This window comes from Cydia pomonella, chromosome 4 (genome assembly GCF_033807575.1).
Source record: "Cydia pomonella isolate Wapato2018A chromosome 4, ilCydPomo1, whole genome shotgun sequence".
Lineage (NCBI taxonomy): Eukaryota > Metazoa > Arthropoda > Insecta > Lepidoptera > Tortricidae > Cydia > Cydia pomonella.
This window is the reverse complement of record NC_084706.1, coordinates 24520303-24543307: the sequence shown is the minus strand read 5'-3', so window position 1 is coordinate 24543307 and position 23005 is coordinate 24520303. Positions and strand designations below refer to the sequence as shown.

General features: G+C 36.5%; 1 protein-coding gene across 1 annotated transcript in view; it reads left to right on the top strand.

The window, feature by feature from the left end:
• Positions 1-460: 460 nt before the first annotated feature.
• The window catches only part of LOC133517334 (venom dipeptidyl peptidase 4-like), an 89688-nt gene continuing 67143 nt past the window's right edge, over positions 461-23005 (top strand). The window contains exons 1-2 of the mRNA XM_061850598.1: positions 461-652; positions 1140-1272. The gene's annotated coding sequence lies outside the window, so the exon portion shown is untranslated. The remainder of the gene's footprint in view (positions 653-1139; positions 1273-23005) is intronic.

The following is a 23005-nucleotide window of genomic DNA, read 5'->3' as shown; positions in this document are numbered from 1 at the left end:
TTTTATTCGTACTCTGTACTTATTAATTTTGAGAAGTTCTATAAACTATGAATATGAATACACTTCGTGAATAAGTAGAAATACCCTTCAATTACCTAAGCAAATATGACCTTTGCCCAAGCTAATTAAGATATATAATAAACTGTATACTTAACTAACTTCTGTTCATTTAAACTTAAATATATTTTATTTAATTTTGCCAACTTATTCCCAAATACATGTCTGTAATAAATAATACGGCGTTATTTTCCTAAACGGTTAAAAATGTCTTAACAATTATACATTACAAAAACTTGATCACCAATTCACTTAAACTTGAAACGATTTAAGTTTGCCGTTTTGTAGCCAAATTATCCATTCAAAAACCGACTTTGTATCCCACGTTTAGGATTGAATTTTCAACCAATTGTATCCCAAAGTCAGTCATAACACAGTAACACAAGAGACAGATCAAATCGGGGCAGTCGCGGTCCGTAACCCGAGAGCGCTGTACGCGTGACGGATCCGCGAGCGGCAATTGTTTACAAAATATACGACACGTGAAAGACAAGACAGCTTGAAGTGAAGTGTTGGTTGATGAAGTGAAAAAACTAGTGTGTTCGGGAAAACTGACTTTTAGGGAAAATTTTAGGAAGTAAAAGGTTTTAACTGGGTAAAATAAGGCTTTACAGTTCGCTTATTTTATGATGTCCACAGGAAAGTAGCATAAACTTAAGACGAAAGTAAAGTGTGAAATCGCTTTTTCATACAAACGTAGTCCTCATTTTCCTCTCTGGGTATTAAGGTATTAACATTATTGAAAATATTGTGATACAATTTCTTATATATCAACTACAGCTGTGCCTCTATGTTTGATTTTTAAAAAAAAATCCATTAATATTGAGTCAAGAATAAAGAGTATTTAAAATTTGTATGAACCCTGTTTTTTCTCCAAATTTTTACAATAATCAGAAAATCGAAATAAAAAAACATAAATATACATCAAATTATGTAATCATATTTTCTATTATGTCAATATTCAGAGAGAAAAATGGGGACTACGTTTATATGGATAAGCGGTCGTCCCCTTTCCTCTGAACTCATAATATTATAAAAAAGTTTTTGACTCCATTCTATAACATTGATTGTTTCTACTTCAGAGTCCCCGATTTTCGACTTCGAAAGTGATAAATTATGTTTTCAAGAAAGTGAAGTGTTTTCAATTAAGTGTAACTTTAAAGCTGAAACTGTTCAGAATAAACTTTATGGACTTGATTATAAATAATTGGATTGGTAAGTTCTGAAACCACTTAAACATTATTTATTTGTTTAGATACTGAGGTACAGTCAGCATCAAAAGTAGCGGATCAAATAACGCTTCATTCTGTAACAGCTTAACAAAAAGTGATGTCTTTAATATAGAACAACTAAAACTGTAAAATATGTAAACATAAAGCAGTAGCATCAACTTCTGCGAGTACATGCACAACAATTGGCGATGCTGGCTCTTCGTCTGCAACCTACTGCTTTATGTTTATACACTAAAAGTCGACACTTACCACACAATAAATCATTTATGCAAATTAACATATTAGTGAATTTGCTATATAAATCAGCCTCTTGCTCTGTTTCTATGCATTTTTGTTTCCCACGGATATTTTTTAATGTTTTTTTACAAGACTTGCATTTAATGTTTTCCGTTTTCCACTACAAAATGCAAAAAACAAATGCAGATAATATTATGTGTCAGATGTTATCAAAGCTGACACGCCATCGTTGATGTACTTCTATCTGTACATATAATGCCAGTGACTACTTATTGGAGAATCGTTTTTTTTTGACATGAAGCACGAACATTTGTGCAAATATTTTTATATGTGTATGTAGTGGGAATTAGTGGCTACTCATGCATATTTTTTTTGGAGGTGTACCTCCGCGAAAAGTAAAAAAAAAAATTGGAAGGAAAAAAATATTTTTATTTTTTGCAATGAAGTTTAAGGACATGCTGGTAAAAAATATGCATTTTGTAGTTTTTTTTATTGTTATCAAATATAATTTTGTTTGGTTCACGTAACTTGAATCGTTTATAAAATATGACACTTTCAATGATACCCTAATTATTTTACGTTATCCTGAATAACTCGCAAACAAAAGAGAATCGAGGTCTGATGTTAAGCATGGAGGGTCCTTAGGACCTAACAGTACACTACCAGAAATATCGACAAAATCCGTCGTTGGGGGCACTTCTTGTTCGCTTAGCCTGCTAGACCCTTTTAGTAAATTATCTACATTTGGAAAAGATATACGGAATATCAGATACTTTTGGCGCGTTGTTTCATCCGCTACTTTTGATTCTGACTATACCTATTTGTGGTTTTCCATCTGTGAAGGGTTATGTGCAATAACAACCATTTTATCGGAATTTCTGTTAGAATTTCAGACAAAAATAAACTTATTGCACTGGAAGCATACGGACTCTTCTGTGTTGGAAAGCCACATTTGAGAAATTATTTAATTTAAGCAAAACTAAGTAAATAGGGTTCATTTATCTCGAATTTCGAGATATATCGGAAACAACAAATATTCGATGAATTCGAGATATTTTACATTCTTGAAAGAGTTTATAGATTTTTCCTACTCCTATACTGTTATCTGTCATTTATGCATTCATTAACACGAATATAAGAACATACATAAAAGGTTTAAAGAAAAGTCTATATTGTCTATTCCTCATAAAAGCTCTTGTGCTTTTAATCGCTATAACATTACTGCGATTAATGGCTACCAACCTAACAAAACCAAAACGAATACAGTTTTAAACTAAGTGCATTGTTGCCAACTTACAAAATATTCATTTGGTTGCATAGTAAAAATAATTACTTCATAAGTCAGAAACACGCATGTGACACCCGTAATATAGCAACACCCATAGACTACGAAGACCGCTTAGCGTTGCTAGTTAGTCTCCGTAGGCTACCGTGGCCAAAATTGAGAAAAAACTGTCCAAAAATTTAATTTAGCAAGTAGCAAGTACCAGGGCCTCATGAGTTACGAGGAGGTGTCGCTGACCGGCCGGCCGCTGCCCGGGGCGGGCTGGGCGCGTAACAAGGTATGCTCGCGCGTCTTGGCTATATACTTGCTTGCTGTAATTTGTTTACCTAAATTAAGATTTATTTTTGTTGACTCGTAGGAAAAATATTGTATGCAACGTTGTATAAGTAGATCAAAAAATGCTCGTGGCGTATTCCTTTACAATGTTCGCCTACGCCTTCGGCTCCGGCTCACATTGTAACTCACGCCACTCGCCTTTTTTGACCCTTCTTATACAACTGTTGCATAAAATACTATAATCATTGACTGTTTATGGGTGACTTGCATTTTTTTACATAATTAAGCGTAGTTAAGAAGCTGTGGTGAGTCTTAAGATTCAATTGTATTCCGAAAATAACACGTTTCACACTCTTTCATGCATACGAGTATAACTTAATTCATACACAAATAACACGTTTCACACTCTTTCATGCATACGAGTATAATTTAAGAGGGAATTATACCACGTGATGATCCAAACAAAAATAGAAAACGTTTTCCACTTCTAAATATTTTCCAATCTTCATGATTTTTAGTATGTTATTGACACAATGAAAAACTAGGAGTATAGGTTATCCTTTATTTCAAAATTAGCAATACAAATAAACATTTGTATCATTATCTATGAAAAGGGACCTTATTGTCGATGGCGCTTACGCCGCACTGCGTAGCGCGGCGTTGTTTATAATATGGGAGCATCGTTGATATATGGGAGAATCTCTATGTACCAAAAAGTGTCATCAAAAAACCTTAAATAGGTGGCGCTAAAATACCTAGAATACTTGAACAAAAAAATCAAATCATAGACAGCGCACTTCACTCCGTCAATAGCGCCTAGGTTCTTATCTACTCTAGCGCTACTCTGGAGAGCTGACAGCTGGACACTTTTGCAACAGTTCTACCATAAGAGATGTCACTCCTCTTAATTCCACACTCCATAACTTATACCTGTATGATAAATTTAAATTCATACTAATTAGTTACTGCTGCTGCCCACGATTTCGTCCATGTGGATTAATTTCCCGAAACAAGCTTTCAACCCTTCTCAACCCTATTTTTAAAATTAACTTTTCGAAGAACTAAAATTATTTTTTATACTTTCTAATATTTTCTCTTCCTACTAATTTCAAGTCCCTACTCAAATTGTTTCCGTTACAAACATTCAACCTTTTTTTAACACTATTAGGGGATGAATTTTCAAAAATGTTGAAATGATTTTACTCTTATTTTATGAAAATGTCTTAGGTATAACGAAATTTCAATTTCCTAACTTGATCCCCATACATACGATCAGATCCCTTTTCAACCCCTTTAGGGGATGAATATACAAAAACGCTGATATTACTTTTATTATATTTTAATGTAATACCATTTCACGAATATTCAAGTTCCTAGCTTAAAATAAAACGTGAACGCCATATAACGTTCAACCCTTTTTTAACCTCCTTAGGGGTTGTATTTTTCAAAATCGCTTCTTATCTATTGTACATTTTATAAATGCAACCTAGTGTGCATATTTCAACTTATTAGCGTTTGTAGTTTAAGCTGTGTGTTGTTGAATGAGTCAGTCAGAACCCCTAGTGTACATTTATTCGATAGCGTGACGTGACGTACGCGTTTGCGTTAAGTCTCATATTATGTGGGATTTAGAAACAGCGCGCCACGCGGGACGTTTTGGAAACTCAAAATCCCATACAAAATATGACTTAACGCAAACGCGTACGTCACGTTTCGCTATCGAATAAATTTACACTTGGGGTACAGGACACGAATTTATATATATACTCGTAGATACAGTATAATGTAAAAAAATAATTGTCTATAAGATGTATAAGCCGTAGAAAGGGCGCGTGCCGCGGCACTAATTTATCGAAGTGTTTCTTGTTTACAGACCCTTAATGACGTTACTACTGAGCAAAGATTATAGATAAAATAAATATTATTAAATAAATATTATAGGACATTATTACACAAATTGACTAAGTCCCATAGTAAGCTCAATAAGGCTTGTGTTGAGGGTACTTAGACAACGATATATATAATATATAAATATTTATAAATACTTAAATACATAGAAAACACCCATGACTCAGGAACAAAATATCCATGCTCATCACACGAATAAATGCCCTTACCAGGACCATCAGCTTCGTAGCCAGGGTCACTACCCACTAGGCCAAACCGGTCGTCAAAAAATTAGATATATTATAGATACATTATAAAACACCTTTTAAGAGAAAAGGAGACGTCCGCTTCCCCATACACACGTAGTCCCCATTTTCCTCTCTGAGTACTGAAATTATGGAAAATATTTTTATAAGTATCTGATATTCCGGATAACTTTTCCAAATGTAGATAATTTTCTAAAATTCGCGCTCATAAGTATTACTTTTACAGGCTTAGTTGTTCTATACTAAAGACATCACTTTTTGTTAAGCTGTTACAGAATGGTAGATACTTATGAAACGTTATTTGATCCGCTACTTTTGATGCTGACTGTACGTTCGAAATTGGCTTAGTAATGCCCACTTAGCGGCTATGAGAACCATTTTATAATTAAGTACTTTATTGAAAATATGATAAATGTCAGCGCTGGTGGCCTAGCGGTAAGAGCGTGCGACTTGCAATCCGGAGGTCGCGGGTTCAAACCCCGGCTCGTACCAATGAGTTTTTCGGAACTTATGTACGAAATATCATTTGATATTTACCAGTCGTTTTTCGGTAAAGGAAAACATCGTGAGGAAATCGGACTAATCCCAACAAGGCCTAGCTTACCCTCTGGGTTAGAAGGTCAGATGGCAGTCGCTTCCGTAAAAACTATTGCCTATGCAAAATCTTGGGATTAGTTGTCAAGCGAACCCCAGGCTCCCATGAGCCGTGGCAAAATGCCGGGATAACGCGAGGAAGAAGAAGATTAAAAAGATGATAAATATTAGTTAGATTCATTATCTAAAACAAATTTAAGAATACTTATAAAATAAAATTTAGAATTAGAACTAAACCTCCCTATAAAAATAAAAATGTCTACAATAAACTCTCTTGGCAAGGTGCCCATCACGCAGGCAGTATTCCCGCGTTGTATCGCGATAGCAAGCCTTCGCCGCGCGAGGGTCCCCCGTTACCTCCCTCAACCGCTTTTCAAGGTCCCTGTAGAGCCCGCGGGCACTTCTGCCCCATGGACCGAGTTTCTCGACACCAAAAGCTACGAATTCGTAGTTTTGGCCGGGACAGCTACATTTATTTGCTTTAAAGCGCCTCGGGTGTCGGCCGCAGCCCCGGCATTTGATCCAAGATAAACACCATAAACATTATGGAAGTTTAACTAACGAAGATTCAAACTGAACAACTGTCGACGTATAAGATAAGGTGAAATAACTTATTAAAAGAGAAATGTTATTACAATATAGCCTGTGGGTCAAGTGTACGCAGAAATCTCTCAATGCCTTACGCATCCAGTATAATAACGGTTTCAGGGTGTTCTTGGGGTTGCCTCGATTTTGCAGTGCGTCGGGGATGTTTGCGGAAGCTCACGTAGATAGCTTTCAAGCCATAATGCGTAAGAGAGTGGCCTCCCTGATGCGCCGTGTTAGAGTCAGCCCCAACAGCCTTCTGAACACTGTTATTGACAGTTTAGATTGTCCAATAGTTGCAAAGTGGAACGCTATGCACATGAACAAATTTAACAATAGAGGTGTTGTTGGGCTATTTTAGTTATAGGACTTAGATTTAGGTTAATTTAATTTATTGTATTACTTAATGACTTTTTTTATTTTTATTATTAATTTTTAAATGTTACTGTTTTTTTTATTATTATATTGTGTAATAAATAATGTATGGGTCTTGTTATCCGAAATAAATGATTAACTAATATAGATGAATTTATGACGGACACTTTGACAAATTAATGATCGACTTATATAATTACCTTCATCATCATAGAAAACATATATTGTTTAACGAGACGAGCTTTTCATCTTTTTCTCCGAAATAGGCATCAAAGTTATGTATCATACCTTAATGGGTGAAAATTACATATAGTTCATTTTGTCTGCACTTGGTTTTTAGGCCCATTCAATATACGCTCGCGACCGCGGCGCTCGTGTTTTGGTCGTAAGGTCGTAACCCACAGTTTGGGAAATGCTGTGCTATATTAACAAAATGTTTTACTACTATTATGAAGACATTTCTTTCAGTGTAGGTATAATAATTATTGGTACACTCCGCTGCAGAGATAGTTGACCCCCCTGCAAATTTCTATGCACGGGTCCAGTTATCTCTGCTGACTGTACATCAATCTCAAATTCGTTGCGTCACTGCCAGTTAAGGTTCACCAGCGCCCTTTATTCCACCAAGGGCATCAAGAGACATTTGAGAGTACTTGTACTCGCCTGAGACAAAACAACTTACCTACTTGACTTACAAGTACAGTTGGTAAGTGGAGCGTGGAGCAATGATCGAAGAGGTTACGTGAAGTTATTTTTATGTTATTTTTTTCACGTCAAATCTTAATAGGTGTATAAGAATATCTACTTATATTATATGAATGCAAGTTTATTCCCAGTAACATGTGGTACAGTACAGTAGATGATAATATATACGGATAAGATTCTCAAATAATAAATTTAGCCTACATCTTAACACAATTCCCACTAGAAGTTTCGACAATAATTTTACGACAGCGTTGTAATCGGAACTTAAAACAGACATCCTTACTGCCATAAGGCACGTGAAAATGGTTTTTCCATGACATGACACAGCCATGTACAGTCAGCATCAAAAGTAGCGGATCAAATAACGTTTCATAAGTATCTACCATTCTGTAACGGCTTAACAAAAAGTGATGACTTTAATATAGAACAACTAAGACTGTAAAAGATATACTTTCGAGCGCGAATTTTAGAAATTTATCTATATTTAGAAAAGTTATCCGGAATATCAGATACTTTTGGCGCGTTGTTTCATCCGCTACTTTTGATGCTGACTGTACATAGGTCACTAGATAAGTTTTGCAATAGACAAATATGAAAGAAACAGGTGGCCTATCACATATACTTTTTAAAACTATATTTCCATAGAAAATAATTAACTGGAAAACATTTACTTTCTTTTAAATTTACTTATTAATAAATCTTAACTTTGTATGAAATGAAAATGCTGTATAAAATATGCGTAAATCGCCCTTAGCCCACGCCGACGTTTTCAAAGTTTAAATCTAATTTTTAATTAGTAAATTTATAAATAAAGTAAATGTATTCCGCTCAAACATTGTCTATGGAAATATAGTTTAGAAAAATATATGTGATAGGCCGCCTCATTGTTTCATATATACCTTCGTATGTGAATATTAATTGCGTGCATGCAATGTCTTAAGTACTAAGTATATGTGACAATGCTGGCGCTTATACCATTATTAGTGGCGTCCCATTCTAATGCGGTACTACACGATGTAAGCGTGTAGTGTGCATGGCCATACACACTAGGGTATAACTGCGCAGTTTTGCCAACTGCACAGGTAAAAATGAGCGTGTGGCATTCGACTGTTCTTAACCAGATTTTCGGCATTAGGTAATATTAGCATAATATGTGACAATCCCCCCCCCCACCAGATCTGTGCTCTGGGCGTCCCAGATACCGCTGGAGTGACGAAGTCCTAAAAGACCTGTTCGCCACAGGAATACCCAATTGGCGTGAAGTGACGCGCTCTCTTGTGTCAGAGGCCAAGATCCTGTTTGGGTCACTGAGCCAGTTAAGTAAGTAAGTAAGTATGTGACAATCCATATCAAAATGGACCTTATGGCGGCTGGCGCTTACGTAAACCATAAGGTCCCTTTTGATTTGTATTTGCTGGCCAGCTTAATAGTATATGATCAATGTTGCAAGGCATGCATATTATTATTATATTAAATATCAAATTACAAATCTAGTTTGCGAGGTTCGAATTATTTGAAGCGCTGGTGGCCTAGCGGTAAGAGCATGCGACTTGTATTCCGGAGGTCGCGGGTTCAAACCCCGGCTCGTACCAATGGGTTTTTCGGAACTTATGTGCGAAGTATCATTTGATATTTACTAGTCGCTTCTCGGTGAAGGAATACATCGCGTGGAAACCGGACTTATCCCAATAAGGCCTAGTTTACCCTCTGGGTTGGAAGGTCGGATGGCAGTCGCTTTCGTAAAAACTAGTGCCTACGCCAATTCTTGGGATTAGTTGCCAAGCGGACCCCAGGCTCCCATGAGCCGTGGCAAAATGCCGGGACAACGCGAGGAAGAAGAAGAGCAAGGACCGCACGGAGCGGGCGTACGCACGCGGGTTATGGAGCTAATTTGACAGGCCAACTCTAGTTTTACTTATTCGATCTGTTTCGTATATGATACTGATGTGCCAGTGTCAAAAGACTAATACTCGAATTGGCCTGTGCGTCCTGGGGAAGAACATAGGGTACTTTTTATCAAATAAATCAGTATTCAACGCAGATGAAAATAAGGTCGAGGAATTAAAATTTAATAGGTACCATTTCGTAACTTATACTGTACCCCTAGTGTAAATAAATTCGATTTCGAAATGTGACGTACGCGTTTGCGTTTAGTCTCATATTGTATTGGATTTAGAAAGAGCGCGCCAAGCGGGACGTTTTGGAAACTCAAAATCCTATACAAAATGAGACTTAACGTAAACGCGTTCGTCACGTTATGATGTCGATCAAATTTACACTAGGGGTACTGAAATCAATATAAAAGTCGCTAGGGACCTCGTAATGGTACTGAAATTAAATTCCTAGACCGTACATGAATATTTTGGACATTAAATGATATATTATAGTGTTCTCTTAGTAATATTATTTCGTTTCGCGAGAATTTAAACAATAAATAATGTTATCGTAAAGATAAGAAAATACTTATTGTTACCCTGTTTATAACAATGAAGTACGTGATTTTCTTATTAGTGTACCGTACAAAACTTTATTTTATTTTATTTATTAGGAGAACAAAGAGTTAGATGTACATAAGGTTCTATTAAAACTAACTTACAGACACAGTCCTCACCGATAGATCGAGAAAATAATATCTAAAAGTTAATCTAATCATATCATATCTCACATGCATACACTTAAATACACAATGAAACACACCCACCCACCCACACACACACACACACACACACACACACACACACACACACGCACACGCACACGCACGCGCACGCGCACGCACGCATACACACACACACACACACACACACACACACGCAAACACACACACACTTAGTCACTCACTAATTATCTCAAAATATTGAATTATTACCTAGTTCGTACACCATAGTCACCGTACTACTGTTCAGAAAATAACTCTGTGTTATACAAAATATTGTTCTTACACTACTTCTTAGTCTAATATTTACATTCTGCATGATATTCTAATGTTAATTTTAATTTAATTCTAATTATAATTTGTAGATTGTAACCATAACTAATGCTAATAGCATAAAATAACTCTTACTTATCAATAGTGGAAGAGCGGTACTCTCTTAGTACAAGTATTTAAAATTCTTATAAGAGATACTAGCACACTTATAGAAACATTTGTATGCTTCCAAATAAATAGTTTTCGTTTTTATTTATTTTTATTTTAATCCCCATGTGGGGAAAGTAATCAGAATCAAATTTTGAGTTGTTTCCTTATGTTAGTTGATATAATTGACTTTTAATTGATGATTAATAATAATGATTTATATTATTATAGTGATGTTCATTTTTTATTACTTATGTTCATTCGGATTTGATTTGTTTTTGTTTTTATATTTCATAGTATTTTCCTTGCGTTGGTGTGGTGAAATTTATTTAGTTATATTATACCTAGGTATCATTGTGAGCAAGAAAGTAACTTATATAGTTATATCCATCTCTATACATTGAAAACTGAAAACAACATTCTTAACCACTTTAAATATTCACTGAAATGGCTTTGAGAAGTTTCTCTTGAGAATGTTCACGTACGATGCATCTTTAATGTTGCACTGAGTGCCAGAGCCCTCCGAGAGTAGAACGACAGGCCGATTCGAAACGTACGGTAACATCAGAATGATATCTAAATGATGTTAGGTTAGATAACTAAATATAATGCGTCTCACCCACGCCAATACATGTTAGAGCAAATACGAGCGAAATGCACGATAACTGAATGATATCAGTTAGATACAAGACTTGGAACCGGTTTAACCCTATATGGACCCATTGAACCTACCGCATTTGCAACCATATATGGCAGTTATAATATTGACAGCTATTAAAGTTCAAATTTAAACAAAATATTTTTATGACATGCGTTAAGAGGTTAAAAATAGCGGTAAATACCGGTTCATTTCGGTTTTACTCCGAACTTTCATAAGACTGCAAACGTTTTAATAACTTAATTGTAACCTAAATGAACCGGTTTATTCGACGAGCGACGAGACGGCTGGCCGGCCTAAGGCTCGGAAACTGGTTAAAACCATATACTTGGCGCAGGCCCTTTAAATTTCGGTTTTGTTCATAAAACATTTCCTTGTCATATTAACCGGTTTAGAACAAAAAAAAACGGTTTCTTCCTACGTCGGTGTTTGTTTGTTAACGCGGCACACCACCAGGCCGGCCGGCCGTCTCGTCGCTCGTTGAATAAACCGGTTTAAATAAACCTAAATAGGTTACAATAAAGTTATAAAACGTTTGCAGTCTTACGAAAGTTTGGAGTAAAACCGAAATAAACCGGTATTTACCGCTATGTTTAAAACTGGTTCCAAGACTTCCAAGCTTTAAGTATGCCGCGTAAGCATGAAACCGGTTTATATTGTTCTAAAACGACTAATCTGACAAGAACTTAATAAAAATATTCCCAAATTTATCGGTTTTAAAATAAAGGTATTAAAAACGAAACCGAAATTAAAAGGTCTTATGCCAAGTACACGATAATGGTTTGGAAATTTAACCGGTTACCCAGCCTTAGTTAGATGTTATTTCGATATTAGTGTGCATTCGAATTGGCCTGTATGTCACTTGTCCTGAGACAAACTATGATATTCATGTAGAGATAATGTGGGCTGGCTACGATAAGTTTACAGTAACTTGAATAGAAGAGTGAACCAGTGCCACTATAAATGTTATATTTTCATAGATTTTTAGAATAGAATAGAAATAATTTATTCTTAAAACAAACACAAAATAGAAAATTATACAAAACAGAGAAACATAAAGAGGAGAATTTGTCTCAAAATGGTCAGCATGTTGCTGGCGACATGCCGATGAGACCAACGAGGGGGGTGGGGTTAGGGTCGGCAACGCGCATGTAACTCCTCTGGAGTTGCAGGTGTACATAGGCTACGGAGACTGCTTACCATCAGGCAGGCCGTATGCTTGTTTGCCACCGACTTAGTATAAAAAAAAGACCATCCGGTGAAACAATCACGACAGGTAACAACATTTATGATGATAATGATGATGATACTCCTGACCGATTTCGGCCACAGTAACTTAGGTAGAAGTACTAGTGCTCGACGCTGCACTAGTCACCGACGTGGGCACTTTATTTCATGGAAATATAGGTTAAATTTGAACAACGAAGATTTTTCTGTATTTGAAATTAATCCTTGTCACTTTGACAAAGTGCCCATGTCGAGTACTAGTGCAGCGTCGAGCACTAGTACTTCTACCTTATGTGTTTTAATTCCTGTTAAGAGGCTGTCAACACCCAATGTCCTTTAAATTGATGTTACTTAAACAGTTTTTTAAGAAAGACTATTTGTTTTAGTCAAGTAAGAAAAATATATGTCCATATTAATTATATTTCAAAGACCGTGGTTGTACTCGATACATGATTGAACGAAATCGGCTCGATAGAAAATAATTGCAAAGATTGGTCTTAAAATCACAATTAAACGGTTTTATGTCTTTATTGTTTTGACTTATGGGTCTGCAATTAAAATCACAATTTCAAAACATTTATATCTAAACCGCTATTGAGTAAAATATTAAGGTGGCGACTGACTTGTAACATTTGCTTGTAATGTATCGTTCACGGCGATCGTTACAAGTCAGTCGCCACCTTTGTAACACTCAAAGGGATTCGCGTAAAAACCGACAGCCGAGTGGAGCACGCGGTGCTCGCGTCGAGCGGCTCGGCTCGCTGCACTGACTGTTGTAATGCTCGGGTTGTATCACGTTACATTACACCAAAATGTTACAAGTCAGTCGCCACCTTTACACTAATAATCCACTTTTTTTTATTTAATAATTTTTCTTATTATTCCCTTGCCCAGGCCCAGTAACATGCGACAGTGATACAAATAGACAGTGTGCGCGCTTTAGGTATTGACAGCCTCTTAACAGAGTGAAGCTGTTCCACTCTCTGGTGCACTTTTACCTAGACGGCTCGCGTACCCATCCTTCCTACTAAATTTCCGAGCGCATTTCAAGCATTTCATCACATCACCCACTTAATTGTAGGAAATAGAGGTTGGCGGCCGAGCCTAACAGCCCGATTCGAAGAATGAGATACGATAACGATAAGTTCTGGTTTAGTTAAGTTTTCATTTTGATATCGTTGGTAATTGGTAATGGTATGTCGTATAATTGACAGCAGCAGCTCGATTCGGGCAACCAATGTCACTTTGACGTTAGAAATATCATAGATATATCTTATTGGGATCACAGCGGAAGCGAAATAAACGTCAATTTTCACACGTTAATTTTGATCTTAAACGTGTCTTAATCATTCTTCGAATCGGGCCGCAATACGAGTATTCCAATATGATACTGAATACTAATATGATACTGATTCGATACTGATCTGTCAGTGTCAAAATTGTCGATTTTGGATCTTGGACGTTTATCTTGGAAAGATCTTAAACATGTCTTAATCATTCTTCGAATCGGGCCGTTAAGCTCATCTCGCTTAAGAAAACAAAATTTATATAAAACCTAACTATATGATAACATCACGTGTTTGTCATTGCGAATGCAGAGTTAGCTTGGTCAGACTCTATTGGTCAATGATCACATGCATTCTGATTGTCATCAGGTGTATAGCTCAAGGTGATCTCCATTGGCCTAACGAGAGCACAAAAGATCATACAACAATTTAACTGAGATGTAGATTATAAGATGCAATGTTAGTGCAACAGATTTTTTAAGTAGTTTAAATAAATAAATTGACGTTAATTCTGAGCTGAAACTAAAATTATAAGTTATACTACTAAGAGGAAAGTGGAGGACCCGCGGGAAATTTCATACAAAAGTAGTCCTCATTAACATTATAGAAAATATTTTGACACAATTTCTTGTAAATAAAATTGGAAAAAATTAAACGTATACAATACAACAATACAAATACAAATCCTCTTTATTGCACAACCTCTGAAAAAAATGTACATGGAAACACATAAAAAGTTTTAGTTTTAGTTTTAGTTTATTTATTAACCATAATGTAACATGATCATTACATGGTAAGTCAGTATTTCACAATATTCTACACTATGAATTTACTATACGAAGTAAATACGATTAATAATATTAAAAATCTATTTACAATTTGCTTCAATTAAAATATTTTGTAATGATAAATATTCAGTAATCGAATAGAAGGCATGGTTTTGAAAAAAAGTCTTGACCGTGTTTTTGAATACATTATAAGGTAAATCTGTGACATTTGTGGGCAGTTTATTAAATAGCTTTATTTTAATGAAAATTCCCTGTTTTTGACACTTTTTTAATCTAAGTGATGGAAGTATTAGTTTACTACTGTTCCTTGTATTATAATTGTGACAATCCGAACGCTTAAGTAAAGTGCTTGCATTCTTGTGAATTTCCAACACAGAGTTGTATATAAACAATGATATGACCGTCATTATCTCAAGCTTCACAAAGTAGGTCCTCGCAGATGTGCGCCAATTTACCCCGCATATTATTCTAATCGAGCGTTTTTGTAAAATTAATACCCGGTTTACATCTACTGCATTTCCCCAAATAGTAATCGCATAAGTTAGTACACTTTGAACATAGGCATAATATACAGTTTTTAAAGTTTTTTTGTTAACTAGAGGTTTTAGTTTCAGCAATGCGTAATTGGCTGATGCTAATCTATTACAAACTTTATCAATATGCATGCAATGTGCTAGTTGACTGTCAAGAAGCACATGAAGAAGGCGGCCTTATCGCTACAGAGCGATCTCTTCCAGACAACCTTTAGGTAGTGGAGAACTGAAACTTAAATTAACTAATTAGGAGGTGCAAAAAAACTAAATAGCAAACTAAATTAAAACTAAAATACCCTTAAAATTTAAGTCTACAACAGTAAGACAATACATATACATACACACTACTTACATAATTATATACCTACATATATACATATATACAATACTATATGATGACATGCATGTTTCTAGAAGTACCTATTATGTCTAACCACTAAGTAGGTGCTTCTAGAAACATAGCTGTCTTAGTAATTATTTAGTGATAAGTTTGTACATATTAACATAGCTGTAAGTTCATACTAACATACTTATGAGTCTAAAGTGACTTGAAATAAATGATTAAATAAAAAAAAATAAAAAATATATAATTCTTGCCAAAAGTGCTAACCAGTAACGTGGACAGAAACACTAAGGAAGGGACAGATAATAGTCTTTAAGATGGGATTTGAAAACAGCAAGGGATTGAGCGCGTCTTAGTTCGACAGGGAGAGAGTTCCATAACCGAACAGCCCGAAAAGTGAATGAGCAGTTATAAAATTTTGTGGAGGAAGGAGGGACAGAAAGAAGCAAATTTTGTGCGGATCTAGTGGAATTTAAATAACTAAAGCGTTCTTTTAGGTAACGGGGAGTGGTGGGATTAAAGAGTATACTATATACGTATACGTATAACGTTTGTTTTTTTTTTTAATTTAATTAATCCATTCATCAATAACACTAGATTATTTGGCTGCGGTTTTCTCTAAGGTGGAGGAACTTCCCCAGTTGGGCTCTGCTCTAGATCTGGAATGACATCCACTGTGCTGTGCCCTACCACACAAAGCGAGATGACATTCACAGTGCCCATACCTCTCTTTTGGACGTAGTTTAAGGACGGACCCGGGATGTTATTTAGTAAACGTGCATTTAGCTCGTATTGGCGCGGACGAGACGCATGATAAATAAATAACATGATTAAAATATTATTCTGATGTCGAATGTACGTTTACTAAATAACATGGTGCCTGTTTGTATTGACGTCTTCGTAATGAATGGAACAGTTGAACTGCTGATAAAAGAATACTTGTTATTGAATATTTTCTATTTATTACACTAGCTTCTATCTGCGACTTCGTCTGCGTGTAGGTTGTACGACGGATCTGAAATGTATGGGAAGATCTGTGGATCCGGACCCAGATTTGGATAATGTCATACATTTTGGATCCGGACTGCAAACCCTATCTGCGTTTAATGATTAAAGATAAAGATAGTTTATTATTCAAGTAGGCATATTACAATGCGCTTATGAACGTCAAATAAAGCTACACCGGCTCTAACTCTACACCTCGAACCCGAGAAGATTTAAATCCCCCCTCAATTGGAGGAGGGTATCCCAATATGGACCGGCAAGAAACTCGGCGAGATTAATAAGTACTATTATCCTATGTCCTTCGTCGGTCCTCAAACTATATTCATACTAAAATTAATCTAAATCGGTTCAGCGGTTTGAAATTAAAGTGGACGACAGCCCCGAAACGAGTTTTTAATGAATATAAGAGCTAGGAGCATTTAAAAATGTGTATGGAATTGCGACGACAAGTGATACTTTCTATCTTGATCGTCTAGGGTTTGCAAATCCGAAATGGATTAAATTGTCCGGATCTGGATCCGGATCAGCGGATCTTCCCATACATTTCAGATCCGTTGTGCAAACTCTACGAGCGTCAACAGTTCCTTCAAGACTAATTTGGTTACGTTTAATTAAAAAAAAATACTGAAGAAATATTATTTGACCGCGTCACCGTATTTAAGAATTATTTCGCTTTTAATTTAGTTTTTTCTTCACAAGTGTGATGAAAATCATTGTGTGTAACTGGGGGTAAGAATATTGCAACATCCTCGCAAAATTTCACTTACCCCCCTCGTTGCACAATGCACTATTATGCCTCGCATTTCTTCCTCAGTATAATATCAAATGTCTTATAATGGTAAGTAAAAGTCCTTCGTCCATGTTGAAATATAAAATTACACTGGAACTGAAGAGTTCATTTATACATTCTCAAGGCTCATTAAGGTATACAATTACGTTAATTACTTTCAGGTATAATGACATCCCGTCAAAAACATAATTGTAAAACAGGAGCCAAGTTCAAAAACTTCACTGATAAAAACTAAATTCTTTTGTCGGTCAACTAATATAGAACTTGGCTGCCATTTTGATTGTTACGTATTTGATGTATTACTTTTTGTGAAGGAACATTTAAATTGATCATTCAAATGTGATATATATCGTGAACTCAATGTGTAGGACATTATCACACAAATTGACTAAGTCCTACAGTAAGCTCAATAAGGCTTGTGTTGAGGGTACTAAGACAACGATAAACGAAATATATTTATATATTTAGAAATACTTAATTTAATTACATAGAAAACACCCATGACTCAGGATCAAATATCCGTGCTCATCACACAAATAAATGCCCTTACCAGGATTTGAACCCAGGACAGGACTATTGGCTTCACAGGCAGGGTCACTACTCACTGGGCCAGACAGGTCGTCAAGTTATCCATGTTTTTTGTGGCTAGGTTATTAATACTTAATTAAGAACTTTTTATTTACTTTAATTCGTTACATAATAAGTGTATTATATCTCATTCACATAATAAGCTAGTTGCGCGCTTTTAAACTTTCCAGGTCATCTCGAAACTGGTTAGGTTTTTGATCTATATGTCCCGAATCAGTCAGTGAAAAGAAATGCCGATTTTTTAATGTTTGTATCTTAAAAACAGTTTTATATAGAGCGGCCGAAAATGGAGTTTGCCGAATACAAATATTCGGCGGAATGTTCGGTTCAGATCTTACCGAACCGAATAATTGGCGGTGTTTTTTCGTTCATCTGTATTATTCTAATAAACCATATAAAACGCATCAATTATATTAGCAGCTAAAGATAAATTGCTTCCTAGTCTATTCCCTAGAAACAAACAGGTCAAAACTTATATAATATTTATAAAATGTGTGGGTCTTGTAGTTAGTCTTAGCAAAATGTGTGTATATCTGTGTCTATGTTGTGTATTCCCATTAGTCCCCGCTCCACGTGACCACCGCCATACATGAGACGGGGACAAATTGGAATGATTTATATGAAGCGCCTATTCCCATCTGTGCCCGGCGGGGACAAATGGTAATCCATCGTCTATGTTAAATCAATTTCACCTTCTTTATTAGTTACTTATTATGGAGGTAAAGAGGTAAAACGGTTCCAAACAATTCATGTAAGTTGTTTGACAACAAAATCATTTTTAATACAAGTTTTTATCGCTGACTGTACTTTTCATTCAACAGGCAACTAAAACTCATCGAGACATCAAACAAAATCCAAAAACAATGAAGTTGCGTTGTTTTATCATAGAGTTTCCAAGGGTACCTACCAGCTCCATGTCATAATAATATTAAATTGTCATCTAATTTACTTATTTATGTATGCAAATTTTCAGTAACATCGCTAACCGGGAAGTGGGTCAAATTGAACATAAACCGTAAATGTGAACCGTACAAACATACTCGTACATTGCAACTATTCCAAGTGAAATAAAAGCTTGTAATAAAACATGACTACGCTACTCTCCGGTTCCTTTTTGAACTTGGCCCGACACGCAGCGTGTCAAGATTTCCTTTAGGGTTTAGAGTTCCATTAAATGGGTATGAATTATGGTTATGTCGAAGAAAAGGAAATCTTAACAAGGGAGTCGAAGGACTAAATTAGATGCCCGGTGGGGTTTGGAGTTTGGACAAAGAGGATAGTTATAATAAATGTGTACACGGTGTAACACGAGGAAACCATGTTTATGACAAGAAAACTTTCCAAAAATTAGGATGTACAAAAAAATAAAAAATAAAACATTTTCAGTTCAACGCGACAGAAGTACCTGTTACCCATAGTTCCAGAAATACTTTTTTTTTCTTATTAGAAGTATTAAAGGGATTTTTGGAGCTTCTACGAGTATAGAGATCTTATATATATTTAACAGCCGCGCGTAAACAGTCCGCAGCAAGCTCGCTTCTCCAAACAAACATAGTTATGTTTCTCTCTCATTTTAAAACGCCAGATTGCTCTGAAACTTTGTACTTACAGGATAAGGTATATCTACGGCTGTAATTAGTTTATGTAGCTTCAGAGACCGTTAGTAAATAAAATACAGCGAATTTCAATGTTATCATACAAAACTTGTTTATGTTCTAGGTGTAGATATTTCTTTGTTTTATAAGCTGGAGCTATACAATAAACTAATTACAGGTATATATGTGCAAAGTTTCATTACAGTCCACCATGTAGTTCTAAAATCAGACCAAAACTCCTTGTGTATGGGAAGGTTAAATTCGGCCATGCTTGCTGCGGACTTTTAATAAAGCTATTAGAGACTGTAAGACCTAGTTTTTTCTTCCTCGCGTTGTCCCTGCATTTTGCCACGGCTCATGGGAGCCTGGGGACCGCTTGGCAACTAATCCCGATAATTGGTGTAGGCACTAGTTTTTACGAAAGCGACTGCCATCTGACCTTCCGACCCAGAGGGTAAACTAGGCCTTATTGGGATTAGTCCCAATATATAGTATCTAGTTTCTAGTACCGTAAGGGTTACCGCGCACTAGCATCTCCCAAAAGTCGGCGAGGCGTCTAGCCAACTCTATGGCTGCTGCTCGACGCAACGTTGGCGCAACTGCGCAGCGACGCCATTTCCCATAGCGCTGACTAGACGCTGACGCCGAAAAGACGCTACTAAGTTACGTACAAATAGCCATTCATTTGACGAGCCCCTACCCTGCAAAAAACGGCAGACTGTTTTGTACAGAAAATTACAGACAAGGCGTTTGCAAAGGCTTAGTAGCACATTGAACGTTCGCTAGACCACAGAATAAATAATAGTATCGTACAGAAATGACACTTCCTACGAAATCGAAGTTTGACTGCGATTCAGGGACGAATCATGTTGTCCTCTAATGTATGAAACTACCCCTTTCGGCTTTTGAGGGTTGTCAAAACTCAAGTCATTATCTTATCTGTGGTTGTGCACGCAAAGGGACGTCAAGTTTTGCCAACCCTAATCATTGCTCGGAGCAATCCTGAGTCGAGAGCACCCGAAAGTTCCAGTTTAACCCCAGTTAGACTAACGAACTTAACTGCCCGACAATCGAGTAAGATCCTAACTCTATTCAGCCCTCACTAATTTCATAGTCTGCGCAGACTAAATACATTGAAAGTTTCATAGCCGACGCAAACAAATTATATTATAATAGGGACTTTTATCGAATAAGATCTTCGATTTATTGCCCTTAGGTCGCATGGTCCGACTGACTAGTCCGATCAATCGGAATACGAATATATTTTTTTCCCGCTGGCTCGATTGATCGGAATATAAGGACTTCTCTAATTCTCGTAGTCCTACTATCGGAGTAACGGGATTTTAAAAGTTCGTCTAGTTCGATCGATCGAACCACGAGGCCTTGAAAAATCCTCTTAATCCGATCACACAACTTTTATTTTTCCTGTTAGTCCGACCGATATTTTTTGGTTAATTTTGTACTCTACCAACATCTGGTTTTTAACACTTTTCTGGTAACAAAAGTGTTTTCTTACTTTCGACGTGATCCTGGGTAGGAATGGAGTCGATTGGCATCAAAAACAACAACAAAATGACCTTTTTCTCGCACCCTGTATGTTTTACCGGAAATCTGTTACCGCCAATTTTCATCAATTTGAAATCGAGGGATGGTCTCTTAAGGCCATTTTTACCTAGCAGCACGGGATCTGGTAGCTACCCTTACTGACCCAAAATCTAATTCCACCCTGTAGGTATATTCTTAACCCAAATTTTATTTTAATTTAAAATCTTACATATTTATCAGAGAACATATAGAAAACTTATCAATTGCCAGTGTCTAGTAGTGAGTTAAGATGAGATAACGTTTATGTGTCATTAGCCGGACTTAGCAATAATATCAAGTCTACAGTTATGTCCGATCAATCGATCCAACAGGAAGAAAACACGACCTCGTGGTTCGGTCGATCGAACTAGACGAACTTTTAAAATCCCGTTACTCCGATAGTAGGACTACGAGAATTAGAGAAGTCCTTATACTCCGATCAATCGAGCCAGCGGGAAAAAAATATATTCGTATTCCGATTGATCGGACTAGCCAGTCGGACCATGCGACCTAAGGGATTTATTGCAACAGAGATAGAAGAGGCAAACGGCCCAATTCGAACTTCAAGTCAGTGTTAAAAGTGACGTTTTTTCAAACAAAAACGTCACTATCGACACTGACATATCTAATCCATATCGTAATTATATTTAGGATTTTTTTACGTATAGGGACCGTGCGCGTTGGAGGGTCTGCCATCTTGTGGCCTGAATCGGAACCATAAACATGTACATTTATACGTCACGTGTTTTCTTGTGCATAGTAGGTTCTGCCATCTTGTGGGCTACATCGGAGCAATGAACATCATATTTACGCCTCGCACCAAAAATCTGACGGCGCCTGTGCTGCCTCCTACAGTCCATGCACGCTCCCTATCCTAGTTCAGATCGGGCGGAAAGATTTCAAAAGTAAGGAAAGACCATTCATATACCTACTGCCGAGCGAACATACGAATCAATTCATATGCCAGTTTGTAGGCACAATGTAGAGATCTAATGTAGTTACTTATTGAAAATAGTTTTAAGACCTCTTTATAAATCCACTATTTATCAATATATCAACAAAAATGTGCACAAAAGCCATTTGCGCACCAATGAACCAGTGTTGGCCGGACGTTAATTAGAATTGAAAATACTAAAAATGTATCATTACAAATTGAACCGTAACGGATGGTTGTAGTTTACGGTTCAATTTGTAATGGTTAATTTTTAGTATTTTCAATTCTAATTAACATTCGGCCAACACTGCAATGAACTGTCCCACTTCGTAATGTTCGTAAGGGCCGGTCTTTACGAAGTAATAATAATCCAATAAGAACAGATTCTTTTTGGGATACTGATATATATCCCGAAAAGAACCGGTTTAAGAAACTGCGAGAAAAATAAACCGTTTGTAGAAAAAAAAAAACCCTTTTATGTCTTAATTAGCTAACTGAGAGAGTTAAAACAAATCTACTTCTACATACTATTTGCGATAGATATATAGAAGAGCTGGTGGCCTAGCGATAAGAGCGTGCGACTTTCAATCCGGAGATCGCGAGTTCAAACCTCGGTTCGTACTCGTACCAATGTTTTTCGGAGCTTATGTAGGTACGAAATATCATTTGTGATTAACCAGTCGCTTTTGGGCGAAGGAAAACATCGTGAGGAAACCGGACTAATCCCAATAAGGCCTAGTTTACCCTCAGGGTTGGAAGGTCAGATGGCAGTCGCTTCCGTAAACACTAGTGCTTACGCCAATTCTTGTTTCTTACCAAGCGGACCCCAGGCTCCCATAAGCCGTGGTAAAAACGCGTCGCAACAGCCATATATGGCACTTAAAATTGATTGCCTTTCAAAAAAAAATTCGATAGCGCCCCTTTCCGAGTAGGTATCTTGAAGTGTGCACTCAAAATCTAATAAGTCCCTCTGCGCCCTAGACGCATTTAGACTAACAAAATTACCCGCCCGACAACAATTGAGTGACTTCCAGTCAAACTCAATTTAAAGTACGGGTAAGTGTGGCATACGGATAAGTATGGCTGTTGGCTATTGTTT